The sequence below is a fragment of the Antechinus flavipes genome, chromosome 1, assembly GCF_016432865.1.
Source record: "Antechinus flavipes isolate AdamAnt ecotype Samford, QLD, Australia chromosome 1, AdamAnt_v2, whole genome shotgun sequence".
NCBI lineage: Eukaryota > Metazoa > Chordata > Mammalia > Dasyuromorphia > Dasyuridae > Antechinus > Antechinus flavipes.
This window is the reverse complement of record NC_067398.1, coordinates 479,517,249-479,532,623: the sequence shown is the minus strand read 5'-3', so window position 1 is coordinate 479,532,623 and position 15,375 is coordinate 479,517,249. Positions and strand designations below refer to the sequence as shown.

The 15,375-nt window shown below is 34.2% G+C and overlaps 1 protein-coding gene across 1 annotated transcript in view; it reads left to right on the top strand.

Moving 5' to 3' along the window:
• Positions 1–15,375, top strand: part of MAPRE2 (microtubule associated protein RP/EB family member 2) — a 193,420-nt gene that overhangs the window by 1,097 nt on the left and 176,948 nt on the right. The window lies entirely within an intron of this gene.

The window sequence follows — 15,375 nt, the reverse complement described above, 5'->3', positions numbered from 1 at the left end:
AAGAACGTGGACACATGCTCCTTAAGGGACTTAGGAGGACTTGGAGTGTACCTATGACTTTAAGACACTGGCCTGACTGTTTGATCCTCTTCACTATGATCCTCTGGTTTCTGAGGATCTTCTACAAACATTACTGTTTTACTAAAAGTTGCAAACGCTATAAGTTAGACCAGGAAAGGGTCTCCCTCTTCTAAAGCTCTTAAAAAGTGTGCTTGAAAAATTACTCGGACCCCTATCGTTGGAGGATCTAACATCCCAGTGCCCTGAACATCATCTCCCCTTAGTCCTCCTTCTAAATCCAGACCTTTTGAGCAAGTAGAAGATCTGTAAACTTTGCGGGATGGTTTTAGTTTATCTCTAAGGATCTATGAGTTTGTGACTAATAAAAATAAAGGGTTTGTCCATCCAACCCAACGCAGAGACAGTGGTTTGGTGGCTTCGTCTTGATTAGCATAGTATCGGCCCTTAGGCTAATTCTGAGGCGGTTGAGGTATTGTTCCTGCTTACCTTGGGTGTAGGAGTTAGTTCTTATCTTAAGATTTATTGTTACAGTACTTCAAAGAGGATTTCGGGCTACTTATGGAATACAAAGTATGTTTTTGAGTGGTTAGTAACCACAAAGGAGATCTACCTGGTTCTATGGAAAGCTTGCTTTAGAGTCAGCACCTGAGTTTGAATGGTAACTGTGATATATTATATGTGTGACATTGACCAAATCTATTTTTTGATTCTGAACACCAGTCGCCCTTTCCCTTCTCCCATTTTATAAAAGAGGTAAATTCCACTTTCAAATAATTTCGAAGGATGAAGAAGTAGCTACTCCCAGGCACTTAAGTAGAGCAGAATTCCACAATATGACCTAAAGAGAAGAGAAGGAGGGTGGGGAGAGGAGAGAAGGGGAGACAGAGACGGAGGGAGAGACACAGCGCTCAAGGAGAGTGTGCAAGCAAGCAGAAATGCACCTATTTTGCTTGCTAATGTGACTTATAGCAGTGTCCCTCTTTGCCAGAGGGCTTTTCTGCCAAACTAATTTAAACATTAGGAATGAGAGATGTGTCAGCAATACAAAGTTTTGGAAAGATTAGGGAGTGTCCCTGGCTCACATTGTGTGAGTTTAAGACATCACACCTTGAAATTGAAATTCGTAAGCTCTTAAAAGACGACTGACTGAGCAAGTGAAAACCAGCTATGCCAAAGAAAATGCCAGTTTGACTACTTGGATAGGTAAAGAAAAAAGCCACACTAATTTATTAATGCTGCCCATAGAATATTTTGGAACTGGAAAACTAATGGTCTTTTTGAGGACAATGGGACTTGACTTTTTCCCTAATATCCTCCCCCTGCACTCTGTTTTCTGTTTCAAAGACTGAAAATTGCTGTCAGAATGGCACTCAATTCATGCACCATTGTTGAAGAACTTGTGCTAGAAACTTTATATCTAAGTAGTGACTAATGTAGAGTTGGTGTGATAATAAAACCTAATAGAAAATGCATCTCAGGTAGCCACACACTTTACTGGAGGTGGGGCTTATATATATTTATGTAGTTTAAAATATTTACATATCTATACATACCAGGCTCCTTTGGAAATTACATTATTTTCATTTATTGCTTTCTTTTTCCATTGTGTTCGCTTGTCAGAGCCTCTTCCCAGATCAGCACCTTCTTACTTTGTCTCATTTAGAACTCTCACCTCAGTCATTCAGGGAAAAAGTAAAAACAAACCAAAACAAACAAACAAACAAACAAACAAACAAATAAACCCATAACTTTAAAAAGTTAATGAAATTATAATATATTACAGTAGATAAGTTGGTTTATAATACTTCTTGTAAGCATTTTTTTTTAAGTGTAGAAAAACTCTACTGACTGTACTATCATTCAGCTAGGTTATACTTCCACTGTGTCTGTCAGAACCCTTCCATTGTGCTTTTTACTAAACTATTGGGGATAATTCAGATAGCAGTACTAAACATTAATTTTAGAAAGAGAAGACATGGGGTTCAAAGTGGTTTTGTCACTCCCTTACTTCTGTGACCTTGATTACCTCACTAAATTTCTCAGAACCCCATTTGAATTTCTGCCTTGTACAATGACAGAATTGGTTCATAATTTAGGCTGGTCCTCAGATAACAATGCCTCCTACATAGTAAGTGTTTAGTAAAAGCTTATCCATTAATTGATTGGTTAGTTGATGAGATGATGCCTAAGGCCCCTTCTGGCACTTAAACATAGGCCCTGTAATAGGATTTATTTAAATAGAAAGTGTTGTGCTTAGCTTTCATCAATAATTTTAACCAATATATATCATTTATTAATCCCAAAATATGATGCTGAATTTAGTATCTGTCACTGCTCGCATTTCATTGATGTGTGGGGTACTTTTTTCATGATAAGAAATCACAACCCTTCTGTCTCTTAGTAGATAATCTGTTACTGTGATAGAAAACAAAATAAAACAAATCTAAAAAAAAAACAAAAACAAAAACAAAAACCAACACTCCATGATCACTTTTCTGGTTGTGAACCTTTCTAAGCTGGTCTTCTGATGATAGTTGCATAATCTTCTACTATAGTCCTCAAAATCTTTCCCTCGCAGAGTGACATGTCAGAATATATGAAACAGTCTTTGAGATGCAGGGTCCTAGGACTCTGTGATACAATGAGAAGAGGATTGTAGTTGAGATTTTTAAAATTCTCTCTCTTTTTTTTTTTTTTTTAAATCTTTCTCTCTCTCTCTCTTTTGGGGGGTGAGGCAATTGAGGTTAAGTGACTTGGCTATAGTTACATAGGAAGTAGTAAGTCTTCTGACTCTAGGGCTGGTGTTCTAACCACTGTATTATCTAGCTGCCCTTAAACTGTCTTTTGGAAAATATTATAAAGGGAGAAAAAAAGCAGCCACATAGTGCCGTAGATATAGCTCTAGGTCAGGAAGATCTGAGTTCAAATCTAGTCTTAGACTCTTACTAGATTTGTGATCTTGGTTGTCACTTAACCCTATTTACTTCACTTTCCTCGTCTGTAAAATGAGCTGGAAAATGAAATGGAGGACAAATCACTTCAGTATCTTTGCAAGGAAACCTCCAAATAGAGCCATGGAGAGTGAGACATGACTGAAACAATCCATCAGTGGCAGCATACAAAAAAAGAAAAAAAAAAAAAAAAAAAGCTTATTCCATCCCTATAATCAATGTGTAAACTTGACACAAAGAATTTCCACAAAGTTAAACTTTTATTTCCTTATGTTTTCCAGTTGCCTTTCAGTTTTCATCCGAACCTCACCTTTTCAATTGTTACCATTTTCTAGCTTTTTTTCAACTTTTTCCTTACTTGTAATGTTTTCATTATACTTGACAGCTTCCAACTTAAATCATTTTTAATCTACTCCTTAGAATTTGGAATATAGCATTTCACAGGATCATGAAGCTAGATGAGACTTTAGAAGCTATCTAGTCCAGCTTCCTCATTTTTGAAATACAGAAACTGAGGCAAAGGGAAGGTAAGTGACTGGTTTGTCTGTTGTCACACATGCAGTTAGATTTGGATCTGAACCAATGTTGATCTTTGACTCCAGGGTGATTGTTCAATTGTTTTTTCCGCTGTATAAAAATAATTTCATTGAGTTTGGGGCAATATCAGCAATTGCTCCAGGTCTCCTTTGGTAAGTCGCTTAAATTTTTGATGCCTCAGTTTCTCCATATTAAAATGAGAACTTTGGAAATATGGTCCTTTCTACCTCCAAATCTATAATCTTAAAGGATGAGGAACTACCCTCACCCAGTTACCTGAGAACATTGCTTATACCCACAACAGTGGAATAAATTTAGATCTAAGTTTTCTAAAAGCAAAGATGAAAGGGTTCTTTGTATTGCAAGTGTCACTTCCACTAATATGGGACTAGATGGATAGGGCAGAGAAGAAACTATTCCACAGTTCACTCTGAAATCCCAGGAGGACAATATCAGTCAAATAATATTTTCTCCTCTTTTCTCTTCTATTCCCATAGATAGCCCTCATTTTTTCTTTTTCTTTTTTTTTTTTTTTTTTTTGAGACATTCAAACCTGTTTTGTTTTGTTTTGTTTTTTTGGTGGGGAGGAGGAGTAGAATTTGGGGTAAATATCATTGCAAATCAATACCTATTCTGCAGTTTTTAGTTTTAGAGGATTGATTGGAACATTGAGAAAAATAAGTGACTTGTCCAGAATCATATGGCTAGTACATTTGAAAAGCAGTACTTGAATCCAGGTTTTGCTTCCTCTGTCCTCCAGCTTTTTACCACCATAATGGACTATCCCTTCTCCCAATTTATCTCCTTCTTTAACCACTGCAAAACAAACCAAAAAAGTTTGAATAAAGTCATATAAAATTAAATTTGTTCCAAAACTTTAAAGTTATTGCAGGGGGAGGAGGTAGCAAGTGAAGAGGCACTCATATTTATTGTGTTACTTCTCACAAAAGAAGGTCAAGCAGATTATTGATTACCATATCTTGAGAGCATTTTTTTTTTTTTGGTCTACTTTCACTTCTTTTGAAGCTGTTATTGTTTTGTTCAGTAATATTGGATTCTTTGTGACCCCATTTGGGATTTTATTAGCACTGATACTAGAGTGGTTTGCCATTTCTTTCTCTAGCTCATTTTACAAATGAAGAAACTAAGGCAAGTGGTTAAATGACTTGTCTACTAAGTATCTGAGACCAAATTTGAACTCTTGTCTTCTTGACTCTGGGTCCAATATTTTATCCACTGCACCAAATAGCTGTTTTCTTTTGAATTTAGACATTTGCAAAATTATATTCATGTGTCCTGATAATGTATATCAATTCTTTTCCTTCCCAAACCATCTACAAATAACTTTCTGATTATTTTGGTGATCCATAGTAGAGTATATACAGTCAGTTAAAGAAAAATCTCACAGGATCATAGCTTTAGAATGGAAAGAATAGTTAGGTAATCCAGAATGGTTAATTGCTCACATAAGAAGTTAGTGATATGATCTAAATTTGAACTCCAAATACAACAACTTCATCATGCTGTGTCTTAATGAATATGACTCTTACATGTACAGAAATTTTATGCTTTGGACAAAATCTGAACTGAATTTATAAGCTGTCACTAAATTACAAACCATTATCTAGTCTTTAAATCAGGAACTCTCTGGACTTCAAACTAAGGTTACAATCTGTTACAAGAAAAGGTACAACTTGTAATGGTAACAAAACAGCATTAAAAAAAAGAAATTCTGCAATTTATCCCTTTTTCTCCAATGAGTAATTCAAATTAGTGCTTCCGATTAATCTAAATTAGGGATCCTCTGGATTTAGTCATTGAAGATTTGAAGCTTAACTAAGATAGGAAGATATCTGATTCTGATACTTCACACCTGCTAATTCTACAAAATTCATTTGAACAGTAAATATACAACACATGCGAGAAATATTAAAATTACAGCAAACCAAAGAATTTTACTTATGCAAAATTATCAGTACATTTGCTTCCAGAGAAACTCATTTACAAAAATCACATAATAAAAACAGCTTTTTATTGCTGACATATTTTTATATATTAAGGACAAAACAATAAGATTTTCTCTAGACTCACCCTCACCTTCTGCTCCATTAATTCCAGTGCAACACATTCTATTTATTAAAATAGCTCAATACTGAATTAAAACATTAGTCCTCAATTTTTCCACCTAATGATGACACAATTAATGTTCCTGAATTAAGTATTAAGTATTACAGCTCTTCTAATCCCACAGAGTGTTTGCTTTCCTATCCCATCATTTATATATTAATTTGCAGAAGAGACAAATTGATTTCCTAATTTAACTAGTTTGGTCAGAAGGTAAATTTCTGAACCTAAATAAATGCCAATAGCTTGCATTAAATCCATAGCTCCCAGTTTGAGGAATATATATCCTTGAAATAATTTTAACTATACAAGTTATGTCACATTTACATCCATAGAAACTGATTTTCTAACTGCAGTAAATGGTTAAAATGTACTATTAAGTGTACTCCAAAATGAGAACCAATAATATTCAATAAGCATTATTAAACACTTGATATATATCAGACACTGTCCTAGGTATTGGGGATATAGAGGCAAAAATGGGGTAGCCCCTGCCCTCAAGAAACTGACATTCTATTCAGAGAAAGAACTGTGAAGTATGAATGCAGATTGAAGCATTGCTTTTTTTGTTGCTTTTTTCTTTCTTGTGGTTTTTCCTTTTTGAAAGGAAAAGCTTTACTCTTTTACATGATTAATTATAGAAATATGTTTAATATGATGGTACATGTATAACTTAGATCAATTGCTGTCTTGGACAATGGGAAGGGAGAGGGAGGGAGAAAAAATGGAAATCAAAATGTTGTCAAGTAGATATTTAGTAGATGATAAAAACTAATTTTAAATACATTTTTTATTTTCATTTTTTTCTCAATAGCATTTTTTTTTCCAAATGCATATCAAAATAGTCTTCCACATTTCATTTTTGTAAGACTTGGTATTCCAATTTTTTTTTTCCTCCCTCCCTTATTTACTCCCTCCTTAAGAGAACAAACAATCTGATATAGGTTAAACATGTAATTCTTTGAAGCATATTAAATACATTTTTTAAAAAAGAAAAAGAAACTTGTATTCTGCTAGGGAAAAGCAACATGTTCGCAGATATCTGAGTATAGAGTAGGAGTTGGACTAAGGACTGGACCTGTGATTTCATTGATATATAGGAAGTTCTCAGTTAAGTAATTCTTTCTATTAAGCCACATTAGCACCCTTTCCAAACTTAGCATCTTAAAAGAGTTGCCTAGAGGATTGAGGAGTTGTGACTTGCCTAGAGTCATGCAGACAGTATATCTAAGATTCAAGATTGGAGAATAATTGTTCCTAGGTTTTTGTGGTCAGCTTTCTATTCAGTATATGACAATATCATTCATATATAAAATATGTGTGTACATTAATCATATATGCTAAGTATATATGTATACATGTATTGACTTATGTGTGTGTGTGTGTGTTCACTCATGCTTGACTCTCTATGACCCCATTTTGGTGTTTTCTTGATAAAAATACTTGAGTGGTTGGCCATTTCCTTCTCCAGCTCATTTTATAAATGAAGATCTGGGGCAGACTGCATTAACTGACTTTCTCAGGGTCACATAGCTACTAAGTAAGTATCTGAAGACAGATTTGAACCCAGGAAGGTGAATCTTCATGAATCCAAGCCAGTGCTGTATTCTTATTCTTACTCTCATTTTCCTGATCTCTCAAAAGCCATGAGTCAGATAAGTATGCTTTTCTAGAAAAGAGAAATCCCAACCAATGCATTAAAGAAATTTAGCCGGTCATTACTTCAAAGGTTAAAGTTAAGAGTGTATTTTTACATGTTAGAGCCATCCATGAGGTTAGTATTACAATTGTCAATGTTTATTCCAGAAATTTTAGTTTGACTATAGGACTTAAATTCAGTTAAAAAAAAAAAAAAGGAAACTAATTTACCATTGCTGCAACTCAATATTTTATTTTTCCAAAAAGAACATATTTTTACCTTAAGGATATGAAACCACAAACAGATTTTTACTTAGATTACACTTTGGTTGATGGATGACATTAAGTAACTTGATAGAATATTAATACTAACAGTAGTCAAGAATTATTCTACATTCTGTTATAGATAGCTTTGATCCTGATTGGAAATTTAACTGAAAAATAGTTCTATGGCATGGCTGATTTTGTTTAATTTTTAAGACTTGTAAATAATCAAGGAAACGTGGGATTGTATTGGATTTGAGGTGGTCATTAGTTCATTTGTCATCTGTACAACCTCTACATAAATATGATAAAATAAATGTTAAAGAAGGGAAGTTTGAAATTGGGAAACTCCTGAAATAATTTCATTAGTTAGAACTTGTTTAAGATGACTTGAAGTATCTTTACAAAATTTCCTTCTGTTAAAAGAACTTCCACTTTTTTTTTCCCTATCTAAACTGTTAGTTTTAAACTGTTTGATAGTTCATAATCATCTCTGAGGGTTTCTTTGAAATGAGGGTGCTTAGCTATTTTGTGTATATCATAGACCTTGTCACAGAATAATGTTTTAAAAACCATTAATCTAAATAGTAAAACTAAATAGTTTTGGGGCAGTTAGATGACAGTGGATACAGTGCAGACCCTGGAGTAGTTGAGTTCAAATCAGGATGCTTAACACCTACTAGCTATGTATCCCCAGGCAAGACACTTAACCCTAATTGCTTCCTGTCCCCCCATTAGGCGAGAACATGAAAAATAAAATACATAGGAATATAAAGAAAACTTTTTATATTGAAATATAATTATCAAAATATATATATAAAACAAATTTTTGAAAAAATTCCTGCACCGAAGTTTTTAAGTTTTTTAAAAAGCTTTTTATTTTCAAAATATATGCATGGAGGGCAGCTAGGTGATGCAGTAGATAGAGTACCAGCCCTGAAGTCAGGAGGACCTGAGTTCAAATGTGGCCTCAGACACTTAACACTTCCTAGCTGTATGACCCTGGGCAAGTCACTTAACCCCAATTGCCTCAGCACAAAAAAAAAAAAAAAAAAAAAGTGTGTGTATGCATAGTTTTCAACATTCACCCTTACAAAACCTTGTTTTTCAAAAAAATTTTCCCTCCCTTTCCCATACCCCCTCCTTTATATGGCAGGTAATTCAATTTATATTAAACATATGCAATTCTTCTATGTATATTTCTATAATTATCATGCTGCACAAGAAAAATCAGATTAAAAAGAAAAAAAGGAGGAAAAACCAAAATGCAAGCAAACAACAACAAAATAAAGTGAAAATACTATGTTGTGATACACAACATAATTATGAACTCCAATTTATTTTTTTTAAGCCTTCTCAGTGTCAAAAGAAAAGAATTTATTTGTTTTGCTGAGGCAATTGGGGTTAAGTGACTTGCCTAGGGTCACACAACTATGAAGTGTTAAGTGTCCGAGTTCAAATTTGAACTCAGGTCCTCTTGACTTCAGGGCTGGTGCTCTATCCACTGTACCACCTAACTGCCCTTAAGGAAAAAATTTCTTTAAAATTATAAATAAATATTTTATTGAAACCAAAATAAGATTTGAAAAATCTATAGATTTATTTGATTTGGTAGCAATAGAATCTGGATTATTTTATTCTAAAGTAGTTTATGTCAATTAGTAGAGCTCAGGAAGAAATTTTTAAAAAAGCTACCAAACCTACCTATCATTGCCAGAATGAGCATTCAGGTGTTGACTGAAGTAAAATAGCACCTCCTGCCCCTCTTTTTACTAAACAATGCAGATTCTAACAGATTTTTATCCTCTAATTCAATTTACAATCTTAGAGAATTGTCTAGGTATGAAAAGGTTTAATAAGTTGCCCAAGTTCACAAAACTACAAAATATCAGAGATAGAACTTGGGCTGATATCTGGTTTTGAAATTTGGGAGACTAGCTCCTCCTTAATGCAATTCCTCCTCTGTAATTCTAGGTATATTAAAGAAATACAACTACTTTTGTCTAATGAAAAACAAAAATAATGGCACTTTTTCTTAACTTAATAATGATAATAATAATGCATCTGTAAATGTACAAAAACAATCACCTAGGAACTGGCAGAATCAAAAGACTGAGTGATCTACGATAGGGTACAGCTTCTAGGAAAAATATAGCAGCAATCCTGAGGCCTCCAGACCTTAGGAATGCTGTTGTTCTAAGAATCTATATGCCAATAATCCTATGGAATACTATAGTATAGTCCTAGAAACACTAGTGACTGCCAAATGACAATCTGTTGGTCAGTGATAACACGGTTTCTGAGATAAATGGTGATGTGCAAACTAGACTACTCCTCAAATCTACCTTTAAACCATAAAATTCAAAATTAGGTACATATAAACCATTCCTCAGTTCTATCTCTAAGCCATAAAAGTAGTATACCAGTGATCTGAAGAATTGGATCTCTCTGTCTTTTCCTATAAACTTATCTTCTTGTTCCTGGTTCTTTGCTAAAATCTTTTGGAAGGTAGCCTGTTTCAATTGGTGTTACAATTATATTAAAATTTGCCCCTTGACTTGGAGATGGGGTCAAGCCTGCAAATTGTTTTGGGACACGTCATGACACCTGTTTGCAACCCTAACCTTTTGGAGTCTCCTTTTGAATCTCAACAGAGTATACTTTTAAAGTGTTAAGACTGCTGATAGTAAGTTTAATAATGATAATTATTGACATTTATATAACTTTTTAAAATTTGAAAAGTATTTTATTTTCTCTAAGCTTTATAACAACTTTTGATGAAGTAGGTAATATGGGGTGTAAGTATTCCCCTTTTTGTAGATATGGAAATGATGCTCAGAAAGGATAGATGCCCTGCTAGCAATTGACAGTGACTAGGCTTGAATGCAGATATTCTTGACTTGAAGTCCATTATCTATGTTTCTAGCTCACCACTTTTCCTAGGAAGCATGAAAAAAAATTGGAGCATTGATTGGAGTTGAAAGACTTAATGGCAAATTTTGCCATTAAGACATATATTTAGCCTCTTAATGCCTTTATTACTTCATTTGTTAAATGAAAGATGACCATCACTAATGTCGTGTCTCTCTCTCCCTCTCTTTCTCTCTCTCTCTCTCTCTCTCTCTCTCTCTCTCTCTCTCTCTCTCTCTCTCTCTCTCTCCCTCTCTCTCTCTCTCTCTCTCTCTCTCTCTCTCTCTCTCTCTCTCTCTCTCTCTCTCTCTCTCTCTCTCTCTCTCTAGCTCTCTCTAGCTCTCTCTAGCTCTGAATATGGGAAGTGAGGAAATTGCTCATTAATTTATTTTGTAGGGAATTTAGACCATATATCTTTTCCTTTTACAGGTCTTCTAACTGTATAGCTTTATGGAATAATCTGCAATAAGATCTGCATTTTTATTGTTGTTGTTCCTTTCAATTCAGTAAACATTTATTCATTTCAATTCAGTAAACACTTATGTGTTAGGCACTGGTGAAGCCTGAGCTACTACACTGACATTTAATTTAAAAAAAAAAAAACAGTAAAGCTAATGCTTATTTTAATTTGGTGTCTAAATATTCTTCAGCTGTAGTATTTGTGGGTACAGACAGCTTTTCTGATTGGGCACATCAAAGGATTTTTTTCTCCTTGTTCACAAACCTTATTCATATTCAAAATCAGTTCTGCTATTACAATAAGAAGAATATGTGTTGGAAAAATTAGACATGATTTTTAAATTCTCCTTTTGAGATCATATTAATACTTAGTCACAAAGCCTTTAGCTTGTTCACTCTTTCAGACTCCCAGATTTAGTCTTACCAGTTAATTCAGTATGGCTATTACCTTTGCTAATAGTGATTTTTTTTTTCCTACTTCCCCAAAATCATGGGGAAAGCAACATAAGCACGATTGAGAAAGACTGTATACACACACACACAATTACTATGAAACATTTAAAACAATCATCGGTGAAAGGAATGACAGTTTAATTTCTTTGGGACATACTATTTGATTTTCTTTAGACTAGTCTGACTCTTTTTAGGAACTACATATTTAGTCATACAATGTTAGAAGTGAAGGGACTTGAGTAAAATCATTTAGTCCAATTTACTCAAGTCAAGAAGAAATTGAGAGCCAGAAGACAGAACTATTTGGCCTCAAGACAGGAATAGAGAATCTAAGCCTGTTAAGTATCCTTTGGTGTAACTGAATGAACCATACTCTTTCTTTCTTTCTTTCTTTCTTTCTTTCTTTCTTTCTTTCTTTTTTTTCAATTCCTCAATAGTACTTTATTTTTCCAATTACGTGTAAAGATAGTTTTCAACATTCATTTTTGTAAGATTTTGCGTTCCAAATTTTTTTCCTTCCCTTCTCTATTTCCTTAAGACAGCAAGCAATCTAACATAGTAATTTATATTCTTTCATGGCAATATTCTAGGGCATGGGCATTCCCTAAATGAAGATTATGTAGTCTCTGTACCATAGCAGATGATTTCTATGACTTGCTTGTTGATGAAAATTTCATCATCCTGAAGTGATTTTCTTGGGGATGATCCTGTATGAATTTACCTAAGCTGGTCCTCAAATGACAGACCCATAACCCATTGCCAGAATGCTGTTTTTTTTTTTTTCCTCCTGCTTAGCTTTCCTGCTTGGAAGAACCTTCTAGCATTTTCATTTCACTGGGCTAGCCTTCAAGAAGTCAGGGTCCTCTTTATGCCATGAGAAAACATAAAGATAGTAATTTCAAAATTACTTTTGTGTTCATATGATAATGATTTAAAGTCCTAAATAATTAAGAGCAGGAAATTTTGTGTTTCTAAAGTTGCCAGCATGTATGAAGCAGAAAAAAAGGAAAAATGGCAACTGAGATTTAGACATCCTTCCTTTATCACTCAAGGCAGCAGTCATGTGATGGTCTCTACATATTGTGTAGAGTTAGGATGTGAATATGTTAGCCATGGAAGTTAGACAAAAGGATACTCAGCGAATGCTATTGTCAAGTAGCAGGGAAATGGTAAATAAGGGCTTTGAAGTCAAGTTGTGGAGCCGAATAACAAGAAATGTTTGTTTGCGAGAAGGATGTTGTTTGCCATTATTTGAAAGGAACCAGTGCCTCCTGGTACTGCTGACTGGCAGCCAGGACAATAAAGCACAAAGACCCCATGATTGAAAGAGAGCAATTATGTTAAAGGATCACATTTTGAGGGAAGAAAACCTGATGGTCTATTTCTTTGCCTTTCTCACTACTATTCCATAATGATGTGTGGTACCAAAGAAATATATGGAACTTAATTGAGGTCTCATTCTGAGGTAATTGGGTTCAATTTTATACAAGGGAGGGGCTTAATTTTACATCTAGGTTGATGGTAGTGTTTGGTTTTTTTATTTTAAATTCCATATTTCTCGAACATGATGAGTGCAGTGTGAATTGCAAAGGACTGAGATTGGATCATCTCAGAGGTTAGCTATATAAGAGGCTACATAGAATAGTGTTCATACTTCCCAACTGAACCACCTTTTCCAAATAGTGAATACCATCAACAGTAGGTATTTTCTTTCAAAATGTCATGAGCTAATCAACAATAATTTATTAATCACATACTATCTTACCAGACATTGGGTTAGAGAGAGAGATGGAAAGAGGAAGGAAGATGGAGAGAGAGAGAGAGGCAAAGAGAATAAAGACAGAAGAGATAGGAAAAAAAGGAGGGAAAAAGAGAAAAAGAAAAAAGGAAAGAGACAAAAAACAGAGGAAAAGAAAGGGAAAGAAATGGAGAGAAAAAGAAAAATAGGAGGAGATGAACAGGAAGAGAAAGAGAAGAAAGGGGAGAAAGAAATGAAGAGAGAAAAAAGAGAAGAGAAAGAAAAAAGAAAGAAAGAAGAAGGGGAAGAAAAAAAAGGAAGTACATTTCTGGAAAGAAGAATAGCCAGTATTTTGGCAAAGAAATGAGAGAATGTACTTTTTGTAAAGAAGAGAGAGAAGCTCAATTTGTCATAAATGTTAAGTGAGGGAGAAGGAAGTAATGTGTAATGAGACAGAAAAGATAAGTTGGGGACAAGTTGAGAAGGTCTTTAAAAGTTAAACCAACCGAGGAGTTTATATTTGATCCTAGACACAGGAGGGAACTACTAGAATTGACTGAATAAGGGAGTGGCATGTTCATTTCCATAATTAAGAAAAGTCCTCACAGGACTGGAGTTGGGGAGGGATGTGAGAAAGGAAGATCATTTAGGAGGTAACAGCAATAGGTGTCAGGTGATAAAAGCTTGAATTAAAAGTGATGGTTGTATGAGTACACCAAAAGGGTTGTATTCAAGAGATGTCAGTTAAGGTAAAATTTTGTTATAATAAGATTTGGCAAATAATTGAATATTTGGGATGAGGGAGAGTAAGAAATCAACAGTAATATCAGGGCAGCAAACTCAAGGGACTAGAAAAGGGATGGTACTTTTTACAGAAATAGAGATGTTTAGAAAAGAGATGAATCTGGGACCTGAGGGAGGGAAGGAGAAGTTCTACTTTTGATATGTTAAATTTGAGATGTCTCCAGGACATCCAGTTTGAAATAAAAAAAGCCTTTTGATAAAATATAACTTTGATATGCTTTATATAATGATTATTCATGGAATTTGACATTTGAGGGAAAGCTTTTTTTTTTCCCCACACCAAAATATTACCGATTTGTTCTCTGTTAAATAATTCTTTGGGATTCTAATGCTGCTATATGATAGCTTAGTATGATTTTAGTTGAGAAACTGGCCTTCTCTGCTTCATTTTATCCATCTGTAAAGTGGAAGTATTTATTATTGAAGATAACAGGTACTAAGACAATATTTGATACATACACAGAGAGATAGACATATAAGATTTCAATGGAAAATAGTGGGAAAAACATTTAAGTGGCAATTAGAAGTTATTACAAATGGAGAAAGGGAAATAGAAATTTTACTTGAACAAAAGCTGGAGGAAGCAGGGTCCTTTAGAACTTAAACTGTGATTCATAATGCCATATGGAGTCTCTTAACTGAATGTGAGGATCTTGAAATTATGATTCATTAGTATTAATGTTTGATTTGTATATCTTATTTTATATACCTATCTATCTAACATCATGTAAAATTCCTCAAGTAAAAAGGGATTGAGTAGAAAAAGTTTTAAGAAGCCTTGCTCTAGAGCAGGGATGGGGGATTTCTGGTTCATCAGCTATATAAGGCTGGCAAAATTGTTTGCTAAGGCAAGGTACAGGCAGTGATAAGCTGAAGGCTAGGTACCACCTCCTACTGCTTGAATACTAAGTTGATAATTTTGTGTGTGCATGAATGATGTTATATATTTTCAAATGATCCTTGACAGAAAAAAAGGTTCTACACTTCCTTCTCTAGAGTGTTTAAAGAAAAATAGAAATGGACATGAAACAAGAGTAGATTGTCTCTCTTTTCTTGATGAAAAGCAAAACTTTTTAACAGATATATTCAGCTTTGAATCATTCAACACCATTTCAAAAAATTCATTAATATTGTCATCTTATTTTTCCTTATAACCAAATTATCAGAGAATCAGAAGCCTTAGGTTGTAGTCTCAGACCTGTTACTATATAACATTTAACGTTAGGCAAGTTACTGTAGTACTTTTCTTGAATCCAGTGTATTCACATATGCAAGAAAACTCATTGAATTTGACCAGTGGGAATAACCTCACTGAGGTTAGAGCTGAAAGGGAATTTAAAAGATTATGCAACGCAATCCACCAAGCATTTTAGTGTCTGTACTTTGCAAGACACTGACAATATATTCATAAAACTAGTAAACAGTTTCTTCCCTCAAGGAATTAAAATTGCTGGAAAAAATAGCATATAAACAGAT